The 26,948-nt window shown below is 34.4% G+C and overlaps 1 protein-coding gene across 1 annotated transcript in view; it reads right to left on the bottom strand.

Moving 5' to 3' along the window:
- Nucleotides 1-26,948, bottom strand: part of LOC129752381 (uncharacterized) — a 260,154-nt gene that overhangs the window by 190,592 nt on the left and 42,614 nt on the right. The window lies entirely within an intron of this gene.

Genomic DNA, 26,948 nt, shown 5'->3' with positions numbered 1-26,948 from the left:
CTTATAGCATACAAAAAAAAAACCTTACATTCTTTTAAATGGACCAATTATTATGTGTAGGATCAGGCTCGTTGTTTCGGAATTCAAATTTTTAAAATACTTGAACGGGTTAATTTCCGGCAGCAACCGATAATATATTCACTTCGTAAAACTTTCAGTTACAAATTTCGTAGACAAAGTTGGCGAAATAATGACTGGCTTTATTGGCGGTTTAAGAACAAGTAGTTTAATTCCAATGCCTTATCCTAGCTTCAAACCTACAGAGGCTAAACTGACAGCCTTTCCTTCTCGCTACTCTAAATACTCTCTCTCTCATTGCTAGAGAGGTAATAGAAAAGTTGAGTTATGCGAAGCTATAAATACACACTTCGTTAAGAATATTCATTATGTTTTCTGATCAATTTCATCAGGATTATTAAAAAAAAAGCTTTTGAAAAATTACTTGATTTTGTCACAGTCCCCAATTTGTCACCCTAAAATGCAACAAGGGGGTTACAAAATCGGGGATTCACTGTACAACCTACGGAAAAGGCTGCTTATTTTGAGAAAAAAGCCGTATTTATCGTATGAAAGATTTTTTGTGTTGAACTTATGGCTAAAGTTTGATGTTTTCTAGTAGAAGCCAGTGAACTTTGTAAAAATTCTCCAATAAAAAAAGCGGGACATTTTGAGGAAAAAGCGGGACAGCGGGACATTCAACAAAAAAGCGGGACATGTCCCGCTTTTGCGGGACGGATGGCAACCCTAACATAAAGTTCACTCAAGGGAAATGGGCAATTGATTCTCTTTGTCAGCTTATATGTAACTTTCAAAGCCTTCATTCAAGTAGGGGAAAGGTTTCCTAAATGGGCCTATCGGGTTAAATGACCCTACGGCTGTTTGATGAAATGGCTGACTCGACAGCATATCTGACCAATGCATTTTGAGGGTGATACGCTTAGAACATAAGGCAAGAAAGAATTTTATGAATTTACAAATTCAAAAAAATTTAAAAAATCACACAAGGTTTTGATACATTTTGATGTAATATTTCGACTTTTAAAAATTATACGTAAAGAAGCTTAAAACAAAAACTAGAATGGTTTTTGTTTCTTATTCAAATGAACTTAAGAATTTAAACATATGTAAGCTTTTGTGGAGGTTTAATAATGATTATATAGTGGAATAATAGAGTGTTTTTGTATGCCCCCATCATGTTTGTAAAATGCCTCCATCCTAAAATAACAGGTTAAATAGGATAAATAAATGATTTTTATCATTGAACCTTAAAATCTAAGCTCTGAATAACATCTTAAAAGAGAATTGAAGATCTAAAAATAGATTTGATAAAGTTTGTCTCATGGATGAACTGCCTCCATAGTATGGCAACCCTAACTTTTGTTTTATTCCATAAAGTTATAATATACATAGATTTTTATAAAACTTCAGCTTTGTCGTACGGAAATTATTACTTTCTAGCAGTTTCAATGAAATTAAACGGAAATCTTGCCCAAAAAACAGAAATTTTGTTCAAAACATAAATAGGCGCATTTAGCCCGCACGGTTTGAGGTTCGGCATTTTAGACAACACTTACAATAAAATCGTTTTCTCGGAAACAGAAGAAAATTTTAAGATAAAAATTTCTCCATTGTTAAGAAAACAGATGCCTGCACACGTGTATATAGTTTTTGTACACATATTCGATGTGATATTCGATAAAATCAGTGTTCTGCTTAATAGGCGCATATAGCCCGCTCCTCCCCTAAGTATGTGACTTTTGATTGCATGGAATTTCATCGACAAATTAACAAATGTATCAATTGAACCAATGAGGAAAACTTAAATTATGAATCTGATATCAAATACACAACTCAAAAGCATCATTCACAATAATCAAAACTAATTAAAAAAAAAACAGATTACAAAAGGCTACTTTTATCAGAACAAGTCAGCTGCGTTTGAATCTTAAAATTACCATCTAAGATTTGAGTGTTTTTTTTTCTCGAGAGATTTTAAGCATCGATATGGCTTATTCATCCCGAACATTTTAAGTATTCAGAGGGATGCAAACACTTTGATTCTTTTATTGTTCTTATTGAGACAAACATATGTACATATTTTGTATTACTTAAGAACTAAGCTGAGACACTCGAAAAATCAATTCAAAATCCCATGAAGTAAAAAACTCTACTCGCCTTGAACACAATTTGTGTACGCAATTCAAGATAACAATCGACATAACTTCTGGTCCATGACGCAAATTAGGCGGTTTTTATGTTGATGCTGCTGTTTGTGCGTACCTTTACGATTGCTATCTGACTGAAAGTGTCTTATCAGAAGGAATTCAATTTAGTCGGTAATGAACCGGTATAGGAAAAACTGGAAAAATCTGAACCTTTTTGATGGTCATCTTTTGGAGGTTTAAAAAGTTGCTGAAAGCTGAGAAAACATCAAAAAATCCTAGGGGATAAATAAAACAGGAAAAATGCCAATTTTACCAAGAATAATCCATGTAATGGATAGGAGTTTTAAAAGGCCGAGTTATTCTGTCTTTGGACAGTTCATAAATAACAATACAAAATTAGGAAAACCAAAATTTGAACTTATCTTTCACGTACATTGTTCCTGATGTATATAGATTCAAACTCAAAACACCTGAATCTAGTCCTAAACAAAACCATCTCTAACTAACTAAGTACTGAACAAAGATTACAGAGAACGCACAGAACACACGCAGAACATTCCCGTGAAACAATAAATTGCTCCAGACTTAACGTTCCCCACCCACTTCGGCATTTCTGTCCTCGGTCCCGTCAATCCTTCGAAGCTGAAAATCCTGTCGAATCAACAAATTGCCTCTATCATGCCTTTTAGCTCATTCAATTAGTCGCATATTTCTCTCGTCTGCTGGATCGACGACGACGATTCAAGAGCACAGCAGAAATAATGACGTTACCTTACACAACAAACAAGGAGCGCATTCAATGGTCCTTGACATTCTGGCTGGGTTATATCTTTTGCAGGAGTTATCTTGGGTAGCACAGCATGAGTATCCAAGAATAAGAAAGAGGAATATGTGTTGAACCCATGACTTCACACAAGGCAAATAACGACTTGAACCACTCCACCAGAAGTCCGTCCCTTCCACAAGGACATGACCCACATATCCCTACAGAAGGAAGGCAGAGTCAGTCAGCAGCAGCCAGTTAGGGGTCTATTGACTTTGCAAAATAACTACGTCGACGACGCAACCATTCCAAAAGGTACCACCCTACAACGATCAGGTGAAGAAGTTCGCTAGAAGTCCATAATGGGCCCGGCATTTACTCCTTGAAAGTTTTTCCCCGGAACACTCCCCCGCATCACGGTGGCTTCGAACTGGAAGCTGGAAAGCATACAACAGCATAAACGATATGGCAAAATGGGTGGTTAAATTGACTTCATTTCAGAGGAAAACAATTGGCCGGCTTCGACGAAGACACGCACGTTCGGGGACAAGTTTTCCGAGCAACAGTTTTCACTCAGCTGGGAATGTTAATCGATAGCTTGAAATTGAATGAGAATCGGAAGATTCAATGGGTAATTTTAATTGGTGTTAGGAATTGATAAAACACTAAATTTGATTATAATTTGTGCTAAAAAAAATTCAAGGATTTCAATGTTGTCTAATGATCTACATATACAATTTAGAAAAAAAATAACATAAACCCTGTTATAATTCAACTTAATTATTTAGGCAATTCCACCGTAATTTCATAAAGACTGATTCCACTAACTATATTTCAGCGACAGCATTCACAAGCTATACACGTGCCAATTATGCGAAGAAGAAACGTCTCAATCTATGTTACCTACTCGAAAAAGTCAATAATTGTGACTACTGGCGAAAACCAATTAGTAGAAAGCTTTGCCGAATGCCTGGGACCGCCCAAAAAATATGTACGTGGAATGACTGGTAGCAAACTGAAACACATAAATTTCGCTTCAAGCTGGGTCAGAATCATAAAGCTGAAAGGTAAAATTCTCCTTATTTTTAGGCAAACTTAGCTGAAAAATTCAAAAATAAATACAAACATTATACAAGCGTATGGTTTCTCAACTATTTAAGCAAAGATTCTCAAATTTGTCATTGAACTTTCAATTTCCAGATGTAGGCAATGTTTTTTTTTAATTCTTTCAAATGTGATCCACTATATTAATGTAAAGAATCCACTATCTAAAGCTCAACAAATTCAGAAAAATTATTTCTCATTGCCAGTTTTGAGGACGGTCCCCTTTTTCAAGATGCATGATTGTTCCTTAAAAGGTGCAAAAGTGTGTTTCAGTTCTTATCAAATCTAATGTTTTGAATTCGTCTTGATATATCTTTGTTCTTAAAAATTATCACATTTTGAAAAGTGATTGGAAGTACTAGAGAATCATGAATTAGGGGAGGGCATAACGAGCACCTAAATAGAGTAGATTCAACTATATATTTACTGCTGATTTATTTTATGTAATAATCTAAAAATATTATAGAATCAGCTATAATAGTATAATTGATTCAAATATAAATGTGGTAAATCCAACTACAATTTTATAATTGAACTTAGGCATTTAACCATAAATATAATAGATTCAAATACAAACTGTTGATTGACCTTTTGAAATAAATCATAAATGTAATAGATTCAACTATAATTGTATAATTAATTCAATTCTAAATGTAGTAGATTAAACTTCAAACTGCTGATTAACCTTCTGCAATCAAAATAAAATTTTATAAATTCAACTAGATTAGAATAATTGATTTAACTGTGAGTATGATGAATTGAACTTCAATAAAATGATTTAATCTACGCATTGAGTTATAAATAAAATAGATTCAACCAGTAGCTAATGTTTTCATCTTTAGGAATCTTTCTGGGGGGGAAGTTCTTAGTTTTTTTCTTTCAAACCTTTAGATCTATCCCCGCCGAGTGCAACAGCTTTTTGTTTTTCTGCCAAATCCTACTGTTAAGATCTGTGTAGCTCCCGGCACGGAAGCAGCAGAACGAAAAAAAAACAATTTGTTGGGAAATTCTTGCAACAGCAGAAAAGTTAAGGTAAGCAAAAGCTTCGATAGCACCGGGGTGATTAATAATTGTGATTCCGAATTTTCAGGATCACGGCGGTGACAAAAACCACTCAGGCAGAACCGAAAAGATGGCTTCTTCATTTTCAAGCTGCTGTCATAATCATCAACAAACTACATATTCGTATTGCTTGATGGAAGCTACCAAAACATCTCAAAATATGAGAAAAAGGAAATGTGATTTAATAAGTTTTTAAATTGTGTGATAAAATAAACCTCTTCATCTGAAAAAAAAAAGAATGAATGAATAAACAAGGCAAATCTACAGTACCCACAGCCTCATGAAATCAATCATAAAAATATAATTGAATCTATCATATCTATACTTAAATCATCTATACCCTTCAAGTTGAATCTACAATACGTATTGTTAAATTCAGAAGATCAATGAAACGATTACAGTAGAATGCTAAAAATCGATCATACACATATAGTCGAATGTATCATATGTATTATTGAATGCACAAAAACAAACAGATAATCAATTTTATATATAGCTGAAAGCTCAATATTTATAGTTGGTCGAGAATCAATCAGAAATATGGTTGAAAATAAGTGGATTACTGTTCGAAATACTATACTTTTCTTCAGGCTGAAAATAATGTACTCTAGCACTTTTAAATGGCTGCTTTAGCTTTCACAGAACTATTTAAACAAAAGCTCTCAAAAACCAGAAGTTTCCGAGAAGCATTAACGAAACGTGCCCTCTCATGTACAAAATGTTGCCAATCTTTGAGCTTTTAATTTTTCGTTAATCAGGGATATTTATTGTAATATTGGCTATTTTTCGGTCTAGGGATTCAATCAAACAACTTAGTTTTTGAAATGCCCGACGTTTCGACCATTTTTGGTGGTCTTTTTCAAGGGAACTGGAAGTTTATTATTTTTTAAACATTAGAATGAGCGTTGTTAACATAATATGTAGTGTGTAGACTCACTTATCTGTCCGTTGTTATTGTCAATTTAGTTTTTGTCCAACGTTTAGGAGTCCAGTGTTCGCTGCTCTTCTGTGGGAATATTGTCGTTAATTAACTTCTCACTGTTATTTTACTAGATTTCTTACGCATTTAATCGGTGAAAAATAATAATTTTTCATCCGATATTCTATGGTCGCACTTCTACTTCAACCTACTTTTCAAATGCTGTTGGACTATTTACAATGTGTGGGTTTTGTGTTTTGGAACGAATATTACTGCTAATTTTGGATGTGGTTTTGACTGTGTGTAGTATTCCTGCGTATGTTGTATTTAATTTTGCTGTGTCTGTCCTGTAATTGACGGTGTTTTCTGTATTGGTGATGTGGCACATCTCCAATATACGGAGCGTTGATGTGTATTGCGCTCTATCGATGATTTTGGCTCTCGCGTGTTCGAATCGATGTTCTGTTTTGATGACATGGTCCGTCATAGCTGTGGTATCTCCCAGTTTTGACTTGATGTCGGTGATGCTGGTGACTCCGCTCTCCAATATCTTTTCGTATTTGTTTACATCGGATTTGTGCCCATACATTCTCTTTGTGAGTGTATTCGTGCACAACCCGATGTAAACTTTCTCGCAATCACGGCATGGTATACTGTAGACTATGTTGGACTGTTGAGCTGGCAATATGGGTCAATCGGATATAATTTTCCGATATTGTTGACGGTTTTCTGGGCAATTTTAAAGTTTTTGAAATCCTTTTTCAGGTCCCTGATGATTCTGGTGGAAAGTGATGGAATGTAGGTAAGAGTGCGGTAGCTGAGATTAGTGGATGTTCCGGATCGGACTGGTCGGTTGATGTATTCATGGACGCTGATAAACGTTGGACAAAAACTAAATTGACAATAACAACGGACAGATAAGTGAGTCTACACACTACATATTATGTTAACAATGCGCATTCTAATGTTTAAAAAATAATAAACTTCCAGTTCCCTTGAGAAAGACCACCAAAAATGGTCGAAACGTCGGGCATTTCAAAAACTAAGTTGTTTGATTGAATCCCTAGACCGAAAAATAGTCAATATTACAATAAAACACCAATAACGGTCGAAAACATAAATTTAAGGGATATTTATGCTCACTTTATTTCCAACATTAATCAGTACCGTAAACTGGGGGAACTTTGATCAACATGAAATTTTTATAGATAATCGTCAATAATTACGTCTGAAGCTAAAATATTTGAAAACTGTCTTTTAAGTTTGAAAGCCTATAAATTAAGTTTCTAATAAGCTAAACTTGGTTTGTAGTTGGAGAATTTTTACTTAAAATGCAGTTTTAAAATATCTGTTTATTTTTCGTAGACTCACAAACAAACACCTCTTCTGATAAAATGATAGCATTAAGAAGCAAATGGGTTGTTTTATGAGAAAAATCAACATTTTTCCTTTGTATAGGTATAGTTTTAGATTTATTTTTATGGTCACCATAGAATAATTTTTGGATATTAAAAAGAACGGAAATTTTCTTTGAGAAAGACTGTATAGAACAAATGGCAAAAAATTCCTATCAAATGTTTAGGTTTCAATAAAAAAAGAACATAGCAACAGAGGAAAAAATTAGGGAATTGCAAGATGGTAAAATTTCATTTGTTTTTGAGGCCATAAAATGTTGAGAAGTGTTTTTGCCCCAAAATGTATGCAGCAAACAAAAAAACATTGTTATTGATGTTTTAAGCCATCTGTGCTAATTGGCATCAAAACAATAATTTTGAAGATGTTGACATCCGTTCAAACCACAGTGATAAAATTGATTATCTGAAACATGAAATCTGGTATTGTTACAAACATTTAGTCATAGCCACTTACGTCGTTTGAATATTCTGTTTTCAGAGATCATGATTTATACTGCTTACCTCAGAAAGTATTTTAAAACTTTTATTTGTTACAAAAAAGCAACCCCTTCCAAAATTTTCGAAAATGAATTAAAAAAGCGATCTATGTTCTCGCAGTTTACGGTACATGGTAAATTTTTTTTGTGGTTTTTGAATTGCTGAAAAAATTGGGAAACATTAATGCTGGATTCCAGCAATTCCACTTACTGGAATTCAGCAATCCAGATTGCTGGAAACCAGCTATTTCTTCCAGCATTTTCGGCTGAATTTGGTATCAAATATTTCAATTCGAAAATATTTAAGAATACTGTCTGTGCATACCCCTGAAATATAGTTTTGATTAGTATCTTTCATGAAATATCTACCTATCGAATAAAAACTCACTCACTTAATGTCTGGTTGCGAATTATAGAGGAAAATAAGAATAATTGTATACATATAATCAAAGTTCGTAATTGCTGATTTTCTGCAAAATTTGGATTGCTGAACGTTTAAAGCTACTTTTTTTTGATAAAATATCACCATGAATAGATATAAAAAACTTTAAAGGACTTTAAAAGATTTTAAAGGACCACCTTAATTTCATGAAAACAAATTGCCATAAAACTTTCACTTCAAGAGATAGATGTGTCTTCGACAAAGTTTGATGATTTTTTATGTTCTACAATATTATAGAATAATGTAGGCCTTAATCTAATGTCAGTCAGCAAATAATTTTCGGATCTAGAAATCTTATGAACCACCCTAATTTTTTTCCAGCAAAATGATCGCCTTTAGTCGTTGTAAAAGTTGGTCTAAGACATCAAATGCATCAAACTTAAGGGAAGACGCTAATAATCGTTTCCCAGTAAATCGGGCTTGTGGTATAGTTCAGTTGGCAAGTCTGTTGTCTCCTGAGCCGATGTCCGCGAGTTCGAGCCCAAGAGTAAACATCGAACACAGTTGTACCGAATAGTTTTTCAATAACGATTCGCCAACTGCAACGTTGATAAAATCGCGAATGCCATAAAGATCGTAAAACGACTATAATCGAAACAAAAAAAAATAGTTTCCCAGTAAATTTCATTTCAGGACCAACATTCATTGGTGATGCACGGAGGAAAAAGCCAACTGTTGTTCTTATTATTTCAGCTGGTTATACCAAACATTAAAGCGTTGTTGATTTTTTTTTGCATCCTTATAGACTATACTTCAAACTGATGATTGTTTCAATTGTAAATATGATGGATTCAACTACAATTATTTGATTGATTTTAGTAATTCTACTGTAAAAATAATAGATTCAACTACACATTTCTGGTTGACTTCTAACATTCAACTATAAATATGATAAATTTAACTGAAATGGTTGAATTCAACTTCAAATGTATGATTTATTTTAGTCATTGAGCTTTGAATATAGTTAATTCAACTATATTTTTATGATTGATTGTGTGATACTTAAATAATTACTACACATCGAAACACTACATGTTGATAAGCATAGCTACTGTGTCCTCAGTAGCAGGCAGCTCGTGTTTATCAATGGCAAAACAGGAGACAATTAGCAAAAGATGGTATAATTGAATAGCACATTTGCTTGTTCGAATAAAAATGTGACAACATTTTTCCTCCCTTCTGGTTAATTCTAGCCAGATGAGGCAGCATCTGAATTTCAAGCGAAAGAAACGATGTCGCGTTTTTTTTTCATTTATTTTTCATAATAATTTGGGTTTGAAGATGATTGAAATTAAATAAATAAACCGAACCGTAAACTACACGGTAGTTAATTAATTTAATCACCGAGAAAAATCAAGTCAAAACGCAAGAAGAAATCTCGGTTGGATGGCAGCGATTTGCGTTTCATGGGGAAGCAGAAATGGCTGGTCAATGCCAAAACCATTGAAGTGTTGACCGCTAGCCCGAAAAGGGCATCATTATATTATTCATTTTTAACATAATCTTTTTTTTTGCTTATAAATATACACAATATGTATAAACCAAAATGGAAATAAAAATAAAGGCCGGAAAGCTATTAAAAAAAATATTTAAAATATTGTAAAACGCAATCATAGAAGAATAATTTATTTAATCATATTTATAGTCAAATCAACCATACATGTATAGTTGAATATACAATAAATTAAGTTGAATGCCCATCAATCAGTATTTATAGTTGAATTTATTATATTTTTGGTTGAATTAACCTTACAATTGTAGATGAAGCTTGCGTATTTATAATTGAAAACATTAAATCAATCATACAAATATAGTTGACTATTTAATAAATATAGTGATTGAATAAAGGCTAAATATAGTTGAATCAACTGTTCTTTTTTCTTCGTGTGTGGAACTCATTCTAATTAACGATGCCAGCGATCATGGAGCTCGAAATGTATTCACTGTGATTTTCCTTTTCAAATAACCAAAAAAAAATATAATATTTACAAAACTATGTTTGTGAAGCACTTTGGGTTGAATGATTTAAGGTAAATATGACTATTCAAACAACCTTAGCTAAGCTAAGCTACATATTTGTAAACCTGTTCAATGCAAAACTCTCTTAAAACTTCAAAAAAAGTTTGAATAATGGTCATTCCAAGGAAACAAAATTATGCACGGGTCGAAGATTTGATTAGGTCAATTGGGCATATGAGCGTAAATTTTTATTTTTTTCTCTGTTTTCCTTCCTGGCTAAGAAGAACACTAGCTGCAGAACTGTGACCAATAACAGTAAACGAAACACTGATGATCGAACTCTCAATGCTTTATCGTATTGGATATAAACTATCAAATTGAACTAGGGATGTTCAATCCAACATACATATTAACATAACTCAACGCGAAAAATCAAGTTAATAAAACTCGTAAGGTTTGCCTTTCCAATAAATTCACGATTCTAAATCAAATGAAACACTAAAGATATTTGGAGGTATTTCAAAGCTTTTCGAAAAAATTAGTTTTTGCTCTTTAAGGAGTAAATTTTGAAAACTCTTAAAGCATCCTTGACTTATTTCATGATGTAAATTTTAACAAATACCATGGGGCTCTTTGCTAGAATACAATTTTATAGGAAAATGTCAAAGAAGAAGTATTGCTCCCAGAAGCCAATCTGCATGTGGCTGATAATCTCTTAAAAAAATATTTCTCAATGAACATCAACTTTTATCATATTCATTCAAATTCGTGGTTCAACTAATAAAATCACGTTTGAAGAGCAACTTTATGGTTTACAATCAAGGACGAGCCACCTCTCATTCATGAAAACTCAAACAGATCAACACCACTGATGCTGGACATTTATGAAGAAAACAGTTCCTGTCATAAGAAGCTTATTCCACAACTGTAAGGCAGGAAGTTCCGAAGCAAAACAGATGGAAGACAATTGGTTTTAATTAAAACTTTATGCACTCAAAGTAGTTGCTGCGTTCTCGGAAACTTTTTTGTATCTACTCATTGGGATTGTTTCCACCTCCCGCTTGTAATGTCGTTTACATTGCGGTGGGCGACAAACACAAGGGAAGGACACTAATTTTTCCCTGCCTTGGAAAATATTGGTCTTCAAGCGCAGATGCCGATATTGCTGTAATTTCGTTTCTCCGTCTTATGTTTTATGCGAATCGGCATTCTGCCAAAAGATACCTCATGAATAGTTAAGCAAAGATAAATTGCAAAACGATCACTGTTCAAAACACTTCCCCGGAACACACGTTAGCTATGTAGAAGCTGAATTGGTTGCAATAAAGAATGCAACAAAACTTACGGTCTGCCCCTGCGCTTCAGAAAAGTCTGAGATGGAAAAGTTAGTCTTTCGGAATCAAAAATCATCCTCCCGAAAAGAAGGGAGGACAACTTTCAGCACCCATCTGTTCGGGTGTCATTTTAGTTGAGAAATCGGAAGGCAACGGGAACTATTTTTCTATATTAACTGTAGTTTGGGTGTTTCGACACACTTGGGTATCGTTTCCTTTTATTCCCTTTTTTCGTGTGACTTTATATTTGCATGATCCCAAACAGCTTCGAAGGATAAAAAAAACTGCATCGGAGGGCAAAACCAAGTTTCGGTTCACTTCTGTGGAAATGTGTTGACGAAAACTTTTTGACTGTTGTTCATTATTCATATCTTGTGCCAACTTGAAAAAAGTTTTCCCGGCCCCAAACCCCCAAGAGTGGTTTGGAATTTCCAGTTTACCTCTGAAGCTGTGGATGGTGAATAAATAGTGAAATAGAATTTCTTTTTTATTTTCTCATCCAATAGAAGCTTGGGTAGAATCAGAGTTCTGCAATCCACATGATACGTAACTGTCTTCACGGAATTAGTTATCCTTGCCATTCCAGTGAATTGAATCCAAAACACCTGTCCATCGTATACGTTAGACCCGCTAAGAGCTTCACTCCTAATAATAATAATCATAACGACAAAGTAGAACCTTGTTAGATTTTCCATGAACTAATTAGCTAGGAAAACTATCCACCTTCCAACTGCGAGTAGGTAATCTGCATACAATCATCACCATCACATCGCTTCCAGCTCAAACGTCAAACAATGTTGCAACCATAAACCGCTATTTGACGCGTTAATTACGCCTAGTGCGCCTCGCCTATCTAAAGTGGAAATATGCCACATTGCGTTGATCCATTCCAGAACACCCTGCCAGAACTTCTGCTGGAACGGGATGTTTTGGCATGTGGAATGATGCCTATAGATAGTATGTTGCTCTACGAGACGTTAACGTTCAATTACGTAATCGCGCGCGCTTAGATCAAAATGCCTCTCAAATCTGATTACCGGGAAATTATGCAATCTTAACTTGAATGATCTTTGTAAAATGTAAAATTCTAACTCTACTTTATCATATTTGTTATCTTTCATTTTGTGAAATTTCTTGAGAACATTATCTAAACGACAAAGAAATAGAAGATTTACAATACATAACAACTTCCGATTCATAACAATATAGGGTAAATGTACCCGACCTTGGCACCTAAAGCATGGTTTACCCTTTTTTTCAACATTCCAACCTTCCTATTGAGTGCACCATAGAACATCCTTTGAAGAATTTACTTGCTAACTTGCTTAGAATTCAACAAAAATATGTTTTCTCTATGGAACTTTCATTAATGTGAGCAAAACGTATGCAAAGTACTTACTGCGGTGCTCCAATTACTTGGCCGCCTTACCAATTGTTTGCCGTTTCGATGATCCTATTGTTGGCCACCAGCAATGTGCAATAGATCTTTACCAACAATGCTCAATTGACAGTTAACAGAATCGTTGGCTATTCTGAATATAAGGCCACTGACAGAATGACGTCAGCTGAGCGTAAAGTTCTATGCGACGATGGAACACCGGGCTTCACTCATACAAAAAAAAGGCTTTTGAAAACATTGATGAAATTTGGTTGGAAGGGAAGCACAAAATAAGCTTTTATTTCAAAAAGTCGGAAGTCCAGAATTTCCGCAGTTCTTTTTCTAATTTTTAAAACATTAAACTTTTTACTCATTTAAACAAAGTGATGATTATAAACACCTCAGGTTGTTTCAGAATATTTGTGTATGAACAAGAATCATTGGTTTATGGATGATAACCAAACCTTCATCAGGAGGACCGATTCAGAAACGAATTATGTCCGCGAGTGGGTTGAACTTTCTCTGTTTTATGAACATTAAATCCCTTTGATGAAATCTAAACTTAGATTAGTAAACTAACATGTTTTGTAAGCAAACTTTCTAAACTGAACACTTCAAGAAAAATTTCCAATATGTTATTGAAGGACTGATAAAATCTGAATAAAGCCAATCAATCTAGGAAAAGTATTTCAGATGGCATGGGCTTATCTATGTAGGCTAGCCCAGGTTTTCAACATAGAGTTTAAAAAAAATAGTTGGTGTGGTCCAGCTGCCAGAATATTGATGTAAAATATCGGTATCTGGCACCGATTGATTCACATTCCTCGAAATTTTTCAAAAAGATTTCACAGTTCATCATTTTTTGCGAAGTTGTTTGAGACAATTTCATCAAAATAAAAATCAAATACGACTTGAACGGGAGTAATACAGAAAGGTTTGAGCCGTGTCAAATAAACGAATAATTAAAAAAAAAACAACTTGAACGTGGTTGTTGTGAAAGTGGTATTGTAACGTTGAATTGAAATAACTTATTTTGAACTTTACTCATCGATTAGATTTTTCCAAATATTGGAAAAAATGCTTAGTTTTTCTCAGTTTTTTATGGAGAAATTCCTTACTAGAATGATAGCTGGACAAATTCAGGAATGCTAAGCCTAACGACAGATTCATTTACGACATTTCTATGGTTCTGTGCATCATGATGTGTTGTCATTTACAAATCATTGTTTAAATTATTCCTTTTGAGTTTTATAGACCATAAGTTGATAGTAAAATACTCTAAGAGACTTGCGATTGCGAGACATAGGGTTGTTTTCACTATTGAACAACTATCTTCATATTGTAGAGTTTGGCTTCATAAAGTAAGAAATTGAAAAATTCCTTGAATGGTATTTTGAAATTTTGCCCTTTTGAATTTGTTAGCTGAGATTACGAGCTTCTAGCAAGAGCCATCTCTCGAATGCCCGGGGCGTTGCGCAGTGGTTTGACACGCCAAATAGATGTTAGAATGTAAACCTTGCTAAAAAAAATTTTTAATTCGACCAACATCTAATATTTGAGGAAAAATTGGAAAGAAAACGATATTTTCCTGAACTTCCAACTTCTGTTTCCAAGAAAAAAATTTAGAACAAAAATCCAAAAAATTAAATCTGAGTATATGGTTCCCAAGCAATAGAAAACGATTCCAAAACTCAATATATTATGTATTTAATATACTTAAGTCATAAATTTCCATCGATGTAACAGTTTTTAGATAAGAAAAACATCTTAAGTCTTGCGAGTTGGTTAATTTCACTTAGTTTTTTTTTATTTCAAACCACTGTGTTCTGTAAGAGACCACGTGCTCGGCAGACTGAAATGCAAATGCTGTTCGCACGCATACCAATGTACCTTCGATTCATGGTTCCCAAATAGCGATTTTTGCATTTTCAATGCTTGGATATGACTTTTAGTTTGTCGAATCACTTATGTTCTTCAATTTATTTCGAAGCTTAAGTTGATAGAAACGGTCTTATCATACAACCTAATTAGTATGAAAGCATTTGTGCGTAGTTTGAAATGAATTTTTAGGGAAAACATCATCCCAAAAATATCTCTTGAATGAACATGTATTTTTTCCAGCTTCCAACACTGGTGGTGTATTCGATTGAAGTTGCATGCCAAGAAAAGGAACAAAATTAGTTTTAAATTTTTATTCAAACCCTAAATAAATATTCATTCTTTTGTCTTTCTAGTATTTTTAGATTTTTTGCCGAGTTAAACTGGAGGCATGAGTATTTATTGCAAATTTTTCAAATGAATGTCCGCGTTTGAAATCGCATGTGAATTTAACAGTTGCACTAGAAAAGTGAGTTCATCTGATTTTCATTCGGTGATTTCCAACATAATTGCCTTGGATGCAGAGCGAAAAAAATTAACTACTTTAATAAAGTACAAACAATCGAAAATTTCGATATGCACAGATTTGAAACAGATTATTTTCTTCGCAATGAAAACATATTCAAATTTTTTTTAGCTCAATTTGGACCTGAAAAACATGAAAAGGCATGTTGGCATGCCAAGAAAAGGACCATGCCAAAATAGGGCTCACTTACCCTAACAGATGAAGTAATTTTATTTAAATAATATTCAGCAGATTTGAAGAAAAAAAAAATCATGAAATCAAAGAATTCAACAAAAGAAGATAAACATTACGAAAAGAATCTCTAAAATCACATCACATCAGTAACATTTTAGATAATTATAATGCGCATATTTTGTTGAAAACGGATTACCACATTTTTTTTGTTTCGAAGTTATTAGGCAATAGGGGAAATAAGGGCATAATGGCCACCTGAAGGAAGACGCTTATTTAACCATAGAAAACAGCTATCATATGCGACTTACATTATTGTTTTGTGTTCAGACACTAAAAAAGTCTATTTCCTAATTGGCTGATACTTTTTTTTTAAATTCGTCTATTTCAAACGGCTCATACCTTGAGGCTTTAAGGAGCCAAACTCGTTTTGTTTTTTTTTTTACAATTGGCTTAGGTCTAGATCACTTTTTTAACACTTTTTAAAGAGAATAGGAAATAGATAGGGAAATATGAAAACAAAAGGAATCATAGACGGAGATCAATAGCTTATAGGAAAAGGTATATTTCGAACATGCAGTCCAAGTTCATCACAGCTAACACATCCTTTACTGGAACTTTGGGTGGTTTTCTTAGGGCCCAAAGGGAGTCTATGAAATTCGTTCTAGCGACAAGATGGTCCTCACACGACCAAACAATATGCTCTATGTCATGGTAACCTAGGCCGCAACCGCATGAATTGCAGCCAGCAATATTTATACGATAGAGTACCGCGTTCAAGGAATAATGATTGGACATGAGACGGGAAAATAAACGAATAAAATCTCGACTCAGGTTCAATCTATTAAACCAGGGTTTAAGGCTTACCTTAGGGATAATCGAGTGGAGCCACCGACCCAACTCATCCTCGTCCCATCTGCGTTGGCTGATACTTGAAAAAGTAGATAAAAGCTGAAAATCAGTCACTAACGGTGAGGCGTAGATCCATCAAACAAAGGAATAGTTAAATAATGTGTGACTGTTTGTAGAATACAAACAATTTACACACACTCATACATTTTGTTTTGGTGCTTTGCATCCCCCGTCAAGATGTTACTAGTCATATAATGCAACAATCAAAATAATCGATCATGACATTTCACGGGACATTTCACGAAAAAAAAGCGGGACACAACCGAAAAAAGCGGGACATTTGAGAAGTTATTAAAAAAGCTTAATTGTATATCCGAATTTATTCGTATACAATCAGCCGAAGTTGTTCATAGAAAGTACATTTAGTTTTTGTTACGCGGAATGATTTTGCTCAGTTTTGTTTCTATTTTTTTTATATAATAATTCTTAGATATGTATTGGTTCTTCTAATCGTTGTAGGGTTCGTACAGTGGATTAATTGATAATTTCGATTGATTCAGTGTTAGAACACTCTAATGTTCCGAGGAGCAGAAGAGTGTTCAGTGGCGTGTGGGTGCATGTTGTGCCTCACGGATTCTCCAGCCAATCAATGGCATTTTTTTTTCTTCTATTATTGATAACGTTACGGTGTACCCATCCCATTTAAATGCATTTTTCCAAATTAGTTATTGTGATTGTCCCAGTTAGTTTTTAAGGTCTCACGTTTTTCTCAAAATATTCTGCTTTTAAGAAAAGATGGATTTGGCCGGTAAACAGAATTGAGGTTAAAGCTGCGGTAAGAATTAAGCTGTATATTGGTAAGATAAGGTAAAACGTAAGATTTGGGATGCATAAAAAGGTAAGATTGCATAATTCAATGATTGTTAATTTATTGTATAAAAATATTAGAACAACCAATCACTTGACAACTGGGCAGGTATCTAAACGTATGCGTAATACCTGTCCTAGATTATTAACATTAAAAATGTCATTAATCTTATAACGGTTGCGTAAGTGATTGACTTGTTCATCCAAATGATACTTACATTCACACATATCTCATTCATTCCATAACAGTTTACACGAAGCCATGGGGTTGGGCATGTGGTGATTTGCATTGAAGATCTGCCGAACTAGTTATCTAAAGAATGCAATTCAGCGCATGTGTTGACGAAACTGCGGTGAATCCGTGCACCCATGGTGGATTATCTACATACATACATACATACATAATAATTCTTAGATATGTATTTATTTTATGACAAATATTTAGTAAAAACCTTAATGAACTTTCGTTCCTCTAAAAGGTTTATGTAATAGTTAACAAAGATAAGACTTAAGTGTTATCATGCTTAAATTAACCGCTCTAAATTAGTTTTGCAAAAATGTTTTACACGAGACTTAAATAAAGGAACACTATTGCTGTTTCTGATATCTGTACTAAGACGGTTGTACATATTTGGACCTGTTGTGAGGAGTCTCCTAGTGGATGCATTTTCAACAAAGAGCCTATCGACAAACCGTGTGTTATAATTATGCGAAGCGTGTTGTACATCGAAGTTATGATGGATATTCTTGATCTTAACTATCCAGTGCATAATCAATAAAGTTTGCAAGTCTGGCATGCAACTTATTGGCAAAATATTATGTAATGGCATTTTATACAATTCTAAAGTGAGATAAACGTAGGGAAGTTTAAATATTGATTTTATACATCTATTCTGCTGGACCTTAAATGTAGTTAAATTTGATATGTATGTGTGACCCCAGGCACTTATTGCATACGTGTATCTACTGTGTACAGAACTGTGATAAAGCTTCTGTAGAACATGCCTTGGCATGAAATATGAAAACCTGCGAATTATTCCACAAATGGGAGCAAAATTTTTAATAACGTTCGATATATGTGGCTTCCAAGATAAACGATTGTATAAATGTACACCCAAATATTTAAAGCTAGAAACTTCTTCTACTTCGTTTTGCTTATGGATCAGAGGAGAATGCGGTGGTATTTTAGTTTTGATTCCTCGGAAAATTAAGAATTTTGTTTTAGCGGTGTTCAATGTTAATAAGTTATTTTGGAGATAGTTATCTACAATATCGAGGTCGTTCTTCATTTGATTAATTGTTGTTTCTACATCCTTATTGGAGGTTTCTAGAACCGTGTCATCAGCGAAGAGTTTCGGGATACCACACAGAGGAAGCTTTGGCAAGTCATTCACATAAATAAGAAAGAGTAATGGCCCTAAATTGCTACCTTGGGGCACACCAACAGTTGAAGGTAGTTGAGAGCTTAAGGTGTCTTTAATCCGGACAACTTGTTGTCGATTTTGCAGATAGCTTCGCATGACGTCGTTGACTACGCCTCGTATGCCATACGCTTCTAATTTTTTCAACAACAGATTATGATCTATTGTGTCGAAGGCCTTCGAAAGATCTAGAAACAAGGCAGCCGGTATCTCCTTCTTCCTGTCCATGTTGTGTGAAACACTATTCACTAGTTCCAGAACAGCAATCTCTGTCGAGCCACCTTTACGAAATCCATGTTGCTGATCGTAGAGAAATCTTTCACCCTCAAGAAATTCCATCAACCTTGATGCAATCAGTTTCTCGAAAACTTTACTAAAGGCGGACAGCACAGAAATCGGTCGATAGCTATTAAAGGATTTGGGATCTCCAGACTTGAATACAGGGCGAACGACAGCAAGCTTCAAACATTCGGGGTACTTGCCCATCGACACGCTTTCGTTGAAGGACGAAGTAAGAAAAGGGGCTAGTTCCTTATGGTAAGTTTGCAGCGCTGAAATCGGGAAGGAATCCACACCAGGAGCTTTTCTAGGATTCAGTTTGGATATAATCGTCGTGACTTCCTGGACTGTGGTTGGCTGAAGATATATAGAATTTCTAATTCGCTTAATTGTGCCGTTCTCGTTGATATTCCCAGTTGATTGGTGTTGGTTTGCAAGCTGTTTTCCAATTAAGGTGAAGAAAACGTTGAAAGCATTAGCCACGACTAATGGATCAGCCACAGAATCACCCTTTATATCCAGTTCTAGGTCATCATATTTTAAGTTCTTTCCAATTAATTCATTTATTTGTTTCCAAAGTAATTTCGCGTTGGAGGTACTCATCAGTTGTTCGAAGAATTCTATCTTCGTCTTCCGTTTTAAGCTCGGCAGTTTTTTGTTAACTCGCTTAAGTTGTTCGGACGTATTGTGATCGCTAGGGGTCCTTTTACATTTAATCAAGATCTTGTCTCTGGATTTCGACAGTTGCCATACTTCTAACGTCATCCAGGGGCAAATTTTTTTCATTTTAACCGTAGCTGTGGAAACTTTGGTGTGTTTTTCGACAAGTTGCTGATAACGTTCAGATATCGTTCGTAGTTTAGCATTGGGGTCTAGATTTCGTGAATCGAGATATCTAAGAAAGTCAATGAAGTCTCGATTTAGATCCATCCAATTCGTATGCCGCCGTGATAAACGTGTAATTTTTGACCCAGATTTTATAGAGCAATATGTTGTGCCTGTGATCACTTATGTCCCACTCAATAGTGTAGTTATTGATTGCATTAAAGTCGCTTGGACGCACAACGCTGTGATCCAACAGGTTATTGATGGATGGTCTAGTGATTATGTTGTTTGAAACAGTTAGACCAAAGCAATTCAGGAGACTTTGATACTGCAGAACTGAGACATCGTTGGTTCTATTGATTGGAACATTGAAGTCACCCAAAATAAAGATTGGTTCTCTGAGGTCCGCTTCTAAAAGGAGTCGTTCTAATTGGTCAAGGAAAGTAGACAAGTTGTAGTCTGGTGGCCGATAGATACCATAAACTGTAATCGGTTCTCCGTTCGAAATTATCTCAATCCCTATCGAGTGATAGCCTTCATCTAGAATGTTTCGTTTTGTGCAGGGCCGGATTAAGCCATCGGGGGACCCGGGGCAATCATTCTCGGGGGGGTCTATGCTTCGATTTTTTTTACAGAGTACAAAACAATTTAAAAGTGTAAAAGAACTGGAGATTAGTTCAGTATACTGTCTTCTATAGTCATGTTGTCTGCGTAGGTAGAAGATAGTTTCTGGTATCTTCAAATAAAAATTGTTTTTAACTCACGTGCAAACTTTGCATAAACGTTTAGAAATTTATCAAAAATGAAAGCTTTTGAGCTGCAAAATGCACAATTTATTTCTCATTTTTTTATACCCTTATCACCATGTAAAATTATCTGATGTAAAAAAAATGTCCGGAGATATTTTAAATGATTTTCATTTTCTCGTTGATCGTTTGGTTTGTGCATCATCGCGAAAAATTTTTCTAATGATAATTGGGAAGTATCATGAAGATTCGAAACAAAGAATACAAAATTCAAAAAAATAAAGAAATTCATATTCCATAGAGATACAGCTATAAGAGTTTAAGAATTGAAAACTTAAAATCAGATTAAATTCAAAACCACAATTCAGTTTCTCAAATCTTAATCATAATTTAAAATCAAAATTTGAGAAATAAATAAATAACAAAAAAAAAGAAAATCAAAGTTACCATCAAAGCAAAAAAAATTGCACCAAATGTAAATTTCCATTTTATATCTTTGAATCACCAAAAAAAAAAATAAAATCATGGGATGTTCATGAATATGATTCTCAGCAGATAATAACAATGGTTGTCAAATTGTTATTCTAAACGTGACAAAAGTTTCTTTTTTTTCCTCAAAGCCAAAGGGGTATAAGTGCAAAAATGGTCGATTGAAAAAAATTAGAAAAGAGATTAAATGCTTAAAACAGAGAATCAGTTATCATTGAAACAAGTTAGATAAGGAATTCAAATGAGTTTTATACCTTCAACAAGGCTCTTGAGTTCTCGAAGTTCAGAAAAACTATGAATTTGAACTTCAGTAACTGATAAAACAACACAAGACTCGTAAATCTCAATTAATTGAATCTGGAAAAATATAGATTTAAAAAATAGGCATATTCATGTTGAGAGAATCACTCAAAGATATTAGCAACCTACTATGTGATTGTTTTTATGATAATTTGAGAATGATCATTTGGAAAGTGATATGCTGAATTCAGGATATTTACTTCAGTAGATGATCATTTTTTTTGATACATCAGTTGAAAATGTCTCAATACGAATTTCAAGTCTAAGGCAGAAATTTGGATGGAAATTCAATATAGAAACTCTGTTTTGTCGATAACTTCAATTTTAGCAAATACAATCAAAAATTGAGAGGGAAAGTGGTTTAGAATTTATAAACTAACGGAAATTTCAAAAATATAGATTGAAAAGTGGAAAGTTATAATAATAGCTGATAATAACCAGGATATTGCCCGTATTCAATTAAGAAATGTTTATCATAAAACTTCTCGGTTCTCTCTTAGGCTAAGAGAATTCGCAAAATTTGCTAAGAGTCTTAGCACTGTCAGCCAATATTTGCGAAATTGGCTGCTATTTAAATGCAGTAACCATTACTTGGAAAGTTAACGTAATAACATACATTTTTAATGTTCAAGGCGTTTGTATGTAATGAAAATGTGGAGATGTTTTTTTTTATTTTACCTGTACTGTTCAAAATATCCTGATTGACATGTTTCGATTAAAAAAACCAAAATTTGAGGTTTTGCCTCATATTCTTCTAATTTTTTTTTGTATTTTTTTCGAATTCGTTCGACATTATTTTTGTTCAGGGTTTCGGTTGAAAATTATGAAATTCAATACCAAGTTGTTGATATTCTCAGCCCTAAATGCAGAAGAACTCCTTCACGGCTTATCCTTAAATTATGTTAGAGAAAAACTATTCTAGATAATATTTCACGGGGCCCCTTTAGTTGTTTTATTTCAGGATTCATTCCGATTTTTAATTTTGATTTCTTTTCATATATTTGTAGAGATTGAAGTACATAGTATGTTTAAAGTAAAGTTACATTTTTTTATCCCTCGGGGGGCCCCCCGGCTCAGGGGCAATTGCCCCTTTTGCCCCCCCTTTAATCCGGCCTTGGTTTTGTGTTGTACTTTACTCCATCTTTAATGTATATCGCTAGCCCACCACCTTGGCTTCGTCTTGATGAAAAGATAGCCTGATATCCAGACAAATTGTCAAATGCAACATTTTTTTCCTTGATCCAGGTTTCGCTGCTATTTACCCGGCTTTTCGCCATAAATACGTTTATGTTCAACGGTTAGCGCGAATAAACACGTTATTTGGAAGAAAATACATGGGAGTCCTTTGTGTTGCTACAAACATACTTCAAATTTGTTTCAAAAATTTGAAAACTCAAGAAAATTTCCATCACCATATTCTTTGAACTATTGGGTCTATAAAGGTATACAGGAATAATAAAATGGCAATTTAATAAAGATTTCGACGAAAAATTAAAATCTGTAATGATTTCTGCAATAATTTCTTCAAAGTTATTTTATATTTCATTGGTTCAACATGTTCAAAAAACGCTTAACTGAATCAGAATCTTACTAAAATGCTAAGAAAATTAGAGTTATTTCGTAATGTTTTATAAAACTTTTAAAAATGCTGCTTATTTTGAGGAAAAAGACGCATTTGAAATATTTTCTATGTTGAATTAATGAATTCAAATTTAGGCTGAAGTTGATTTTTAGTGTAAGTCAGAAAAATTTGTAAAAGTTTTGTAAGAAAAAAGCGAGACATTTTGAGGGAAAAGCGGGACGGCGGGACATTCACCAAAAAACCGTGACATGTCCCGCTTTTGCGGGACGGATGGCAACCCTACAATAGACCAAATAGTCAGATCTAAACTTCTCCAGCTGTAGCTCTATCATTCAGTTGGCAGTTCGTTGGAAATATGAATAGTACCACTTGTGTTTTTCAACAAAAAACAAGATTATTTCTAAAACTTTAGTGTGTAAAAGTGAATAATAATGCTTTTTCGAATTATATGAAAAGATAACTGAATTTTCAGGAGTTTTCTAGAATTCCAAAGGTTTTCAAAGGTTTTAAAATGGGGTTTTTAAGAGATGCTGTTTTTGTACTAAGGAATTTGATATTTGAGCTGTAATTCTTTACCAAACTACTTACTTTCTTCATGAAAATAACGTGAAATGATGAAACAAACAATTTGGTTTTAATTTGAATCAGAAAAAAAACAGATTGGAGTTCAAAAATTTAGATTTTTTACAATGAACCTCATTATTTCCAGTTTCAAGTCATAGATGGCATCACTATCTTGCAGTTTAAACCAAATTAAACATCAATATTGATTTTCCAGGTTTGTTTAGGCCCATATTCATCATTTCTAGGTAGTTTTCTAACACAGTTTTGTTGAGGTTCACGCTGCTAAAATCTTTCACGGATTTGCAAAAAAAATCACCAGCACAAGAATATACCACCGCCAAAGTTCCTGCTAATCTCAACTTCCGATTCAATTGCAAATCATACCAATAACACTATTAGCCGTCTGGTCCATCGGTCCAAGAAAGTCACTTTTAGCTACCTTGATGAAATTCTAGTTTTTTTGATTTTGTGCTAACAGAATTTCCAAGGCGGCCACACGGTACAAAGTACTTTTTTCTAGACCAAAATCATCCAGCGGACCTGTAATAATCCCAGATATTCAAAAATGGGCATCAATTCGATTTAATTGCAAGATAGTGCTGCCATCTATGACTTGAAACTGGAGAAATAGTGTTTGATTATTTAAAAACATTTGTATTTTTTTAATTTGAAGCCTGTTATTTTTAGAAATTTCAGCCTCAAATCTATGTTTCGTCATTTGCATCATACTAATAAATGTTAATGAAGAAATCAAGCAGTTTGATAAAGTATTTTAGCTCAAATATCAAATTCTTAAACGCTAGAGGAGCATCTTTTAAACCCCCCTTTTTAAAAGTTTGAAAACCTTTGAAGTTCTAGAAAACTCCTTAAAATGCAGTTATCTATTCAAATAATTCGTAGAAGCATTATTATTTACTTTTACACAGTAAATTTCTAGAAACAATCTTGTTTTTGTTGAAAAACACAAGTGGTACTATTCTTCAACGCCAATAGCAACGTCCAAAACAAGTAATCTTATGCTTCATTTATCCGTTAATCAATTCAGAACAAATTGTAGAAGAAAATTTTAGTGATTTTCAATCATTCATATTTCAACAAGCAAAATATATAGAATACTAGCTGACCCGGTGTGCGTTGCAACACCTTCCAAAATGAAGTGAAATTTTAAGAAATTACCTAAATTTTGTTTTTTTGTAGGTATCATTACTGCTCGGTTTATGCCAAAAAACTTGTATGAAGCCTCCCTGAAAGGATAGGGATCCAAGTTTTTCGTAATCGAAACTCTCATCTCAAATTTGGTTACATTGGTTGATAAGTTTTTTGCGATACATCAACATTTATATGGAACCCCCTCAGTCCCTCACCTCTCCACACTACCAAACAGAAGGGTCTGTAAAATTCCATAGAAACATATCTTGTACTCAAATACCTTCCCAGGTCAAATTGGTTTTTTTTATTGATTACTTCTATACCAAGAAAATTGAACCTCCCCATTTCTTATGTACTCACTGGAAGAAAGATGGTGTTTCAAATAATCATAGAACCATTTCTCGTACCCAAATGATATATGTACCATGTCATATTTCCATTTGAGTGATAAGTTCTTGATTTTATGTGAGCTCCCCTCTTCCCTTCCCCAATTTTGTTTCCATTCTCTCGATTAGTTCTCGAGTTATTCGAAAAGTTGTAACGAAGTTCCCTTCTCTCCTTCAAATCACCTCACTTGAAGGTGGCAGTAGTACCAAATATTATTAGAAACTTTCCTCGTATTTACTCAAATACCCTACCAAGCGAAATTTGGTTTCATTTGCTGGATAAGTTCTCGAGTATTGTAAAAAATTGTATGAGTTCACCCTCCTACATTAAAATTTCCCCACAGGATAAACAGAGCGTTCTCAAAATATCTTAGAGACATTTCTCGAATTCAAATACCTTCCCATGCCAAAATTAGATCCATATGCTTTAAAAGTTTTCCAATTATGCTAGAAAATGTAAAGGAATCCCTCCCCCTTTTATATCTCTTCACAAAATGAAGCGAAGGGTATCATATATTCATAGAACCCTTTCTCGTACCCAAATACTCCTCCAAGTCAAATTTGGTTTTATTTGCTCGAAGAATTCTCAAGTTATGCAATAAAAATATATAGAAGACCCCCCCTCCTCCCTGCCTATATCCACACTGAAAAAAGGAGGGGTCAAAAAATAACCATAGATACATTTCTAGTGCTCCAATTCCCTCCCATGCCAAATTTGGTTCCAATATATTGATAAGTTTTCGAGATATATGAAAAATTGTAAGGTAGCTCCTCTCCCCCCTTCCTATCACACCACTGAGAGGAAGGAGGGGTACCTAATATTTATTAAAATATTCCCCGTTCCCAAATACCATCCCATGCCAAATTTGATACCATTTGATTGATAGGTTCTCGAGTAATGCAAATAATTGTCTTTTGTTTGGGAGGCCCCTTCCCTCCTCCCTGTTAGAGGGAGGGGTCCCAAACCATAATAGGAACCTTCCTCGGCCTCCAATACTCCCACCTGCCAAGTTTCACGTAAATAGGTTCAGTAGTTTCTGAGTCTATAGGGAACAGACAGACAGACAGACAGACAGACAGAAATCCATTTTTATATATGACCCATTCCAGCGTGACGTCACAACGTTTGCAAAACAATTTTTTGGTATATTGTATGTAAGTTTTACGGTTGTACTCCATTTACCCGAAAACCATTGCCCAGAATAAAAAATCCCCAGAATTCCAATCGCCAGAAAGAACCATTCCCCAGAATTTTTTTCCCCAGACGAACCATTCCCCAGAAAAATTTTCGCCAGAATGTACCATTTCCCAGAAATTTTTTCACCAGAATGAACCATTTACCAGAATTTTTTTTCGCCAGAAGAACCATTTCCCAGAAAATTGAAAACATATATCCTTACTAGAAATTATTTAAAAAAAAGGAATTGTTACAAAAAAATGGGGTTTCATAACTCTATTCTTTTGCGGCAAAGCCGCAACCAACGAGGATGAAGGGGCTGAGGCGGCACAAAGCCGCCGAAGCTCCCAAATCCGAGGAGGCCGCCGACCCGCCGTCGGAAGCGGCGGCCCTAAGACATTGGTCTAGGTCTGCCGGGGCTTCCTAGGTCTGCGTGAAAGCTAGGGGTGATCCCTTAGCCCCGTCCGCCACGCGACAGCGTGAAGGACAAAACGTCTTTCAAGTTCGAACGCGTAGCGTGAGGAGTCGGATACCAAAACGGTTTTCTAAAGGACCATGGTAAGCATTGAATCAATTAAAGTACCCAAACCATAAACAAAGCACAATATTGGTTTTAAAATAAATTAAGTTGGAAAATTTCAAAGTCGTAGTTTCATTTAAAAAATCATTTTGAAAAAATTAATTTCGAATCATATGAAATATACAAGAATTCATTAGAA

Source organism: Uranotaenia lowii, chromosome 3 (assembly GCF_029784155.1).
Source record: "Uranotaenia lowii strain MFRU-FL chromosome 3, ASM2978415v1, whole genome shotgun sequence".
NCBI classification, from domain to species: domain Eukaryota; kingdom Metazoa; phylum Arthropoda; class Insecta; order Diptera; family Culicidae; genus Uranotaenia; species Uranotaenia lowii.
This window is presented reverse-complemented; position numbering and strand designations above follow the sequence as displayed.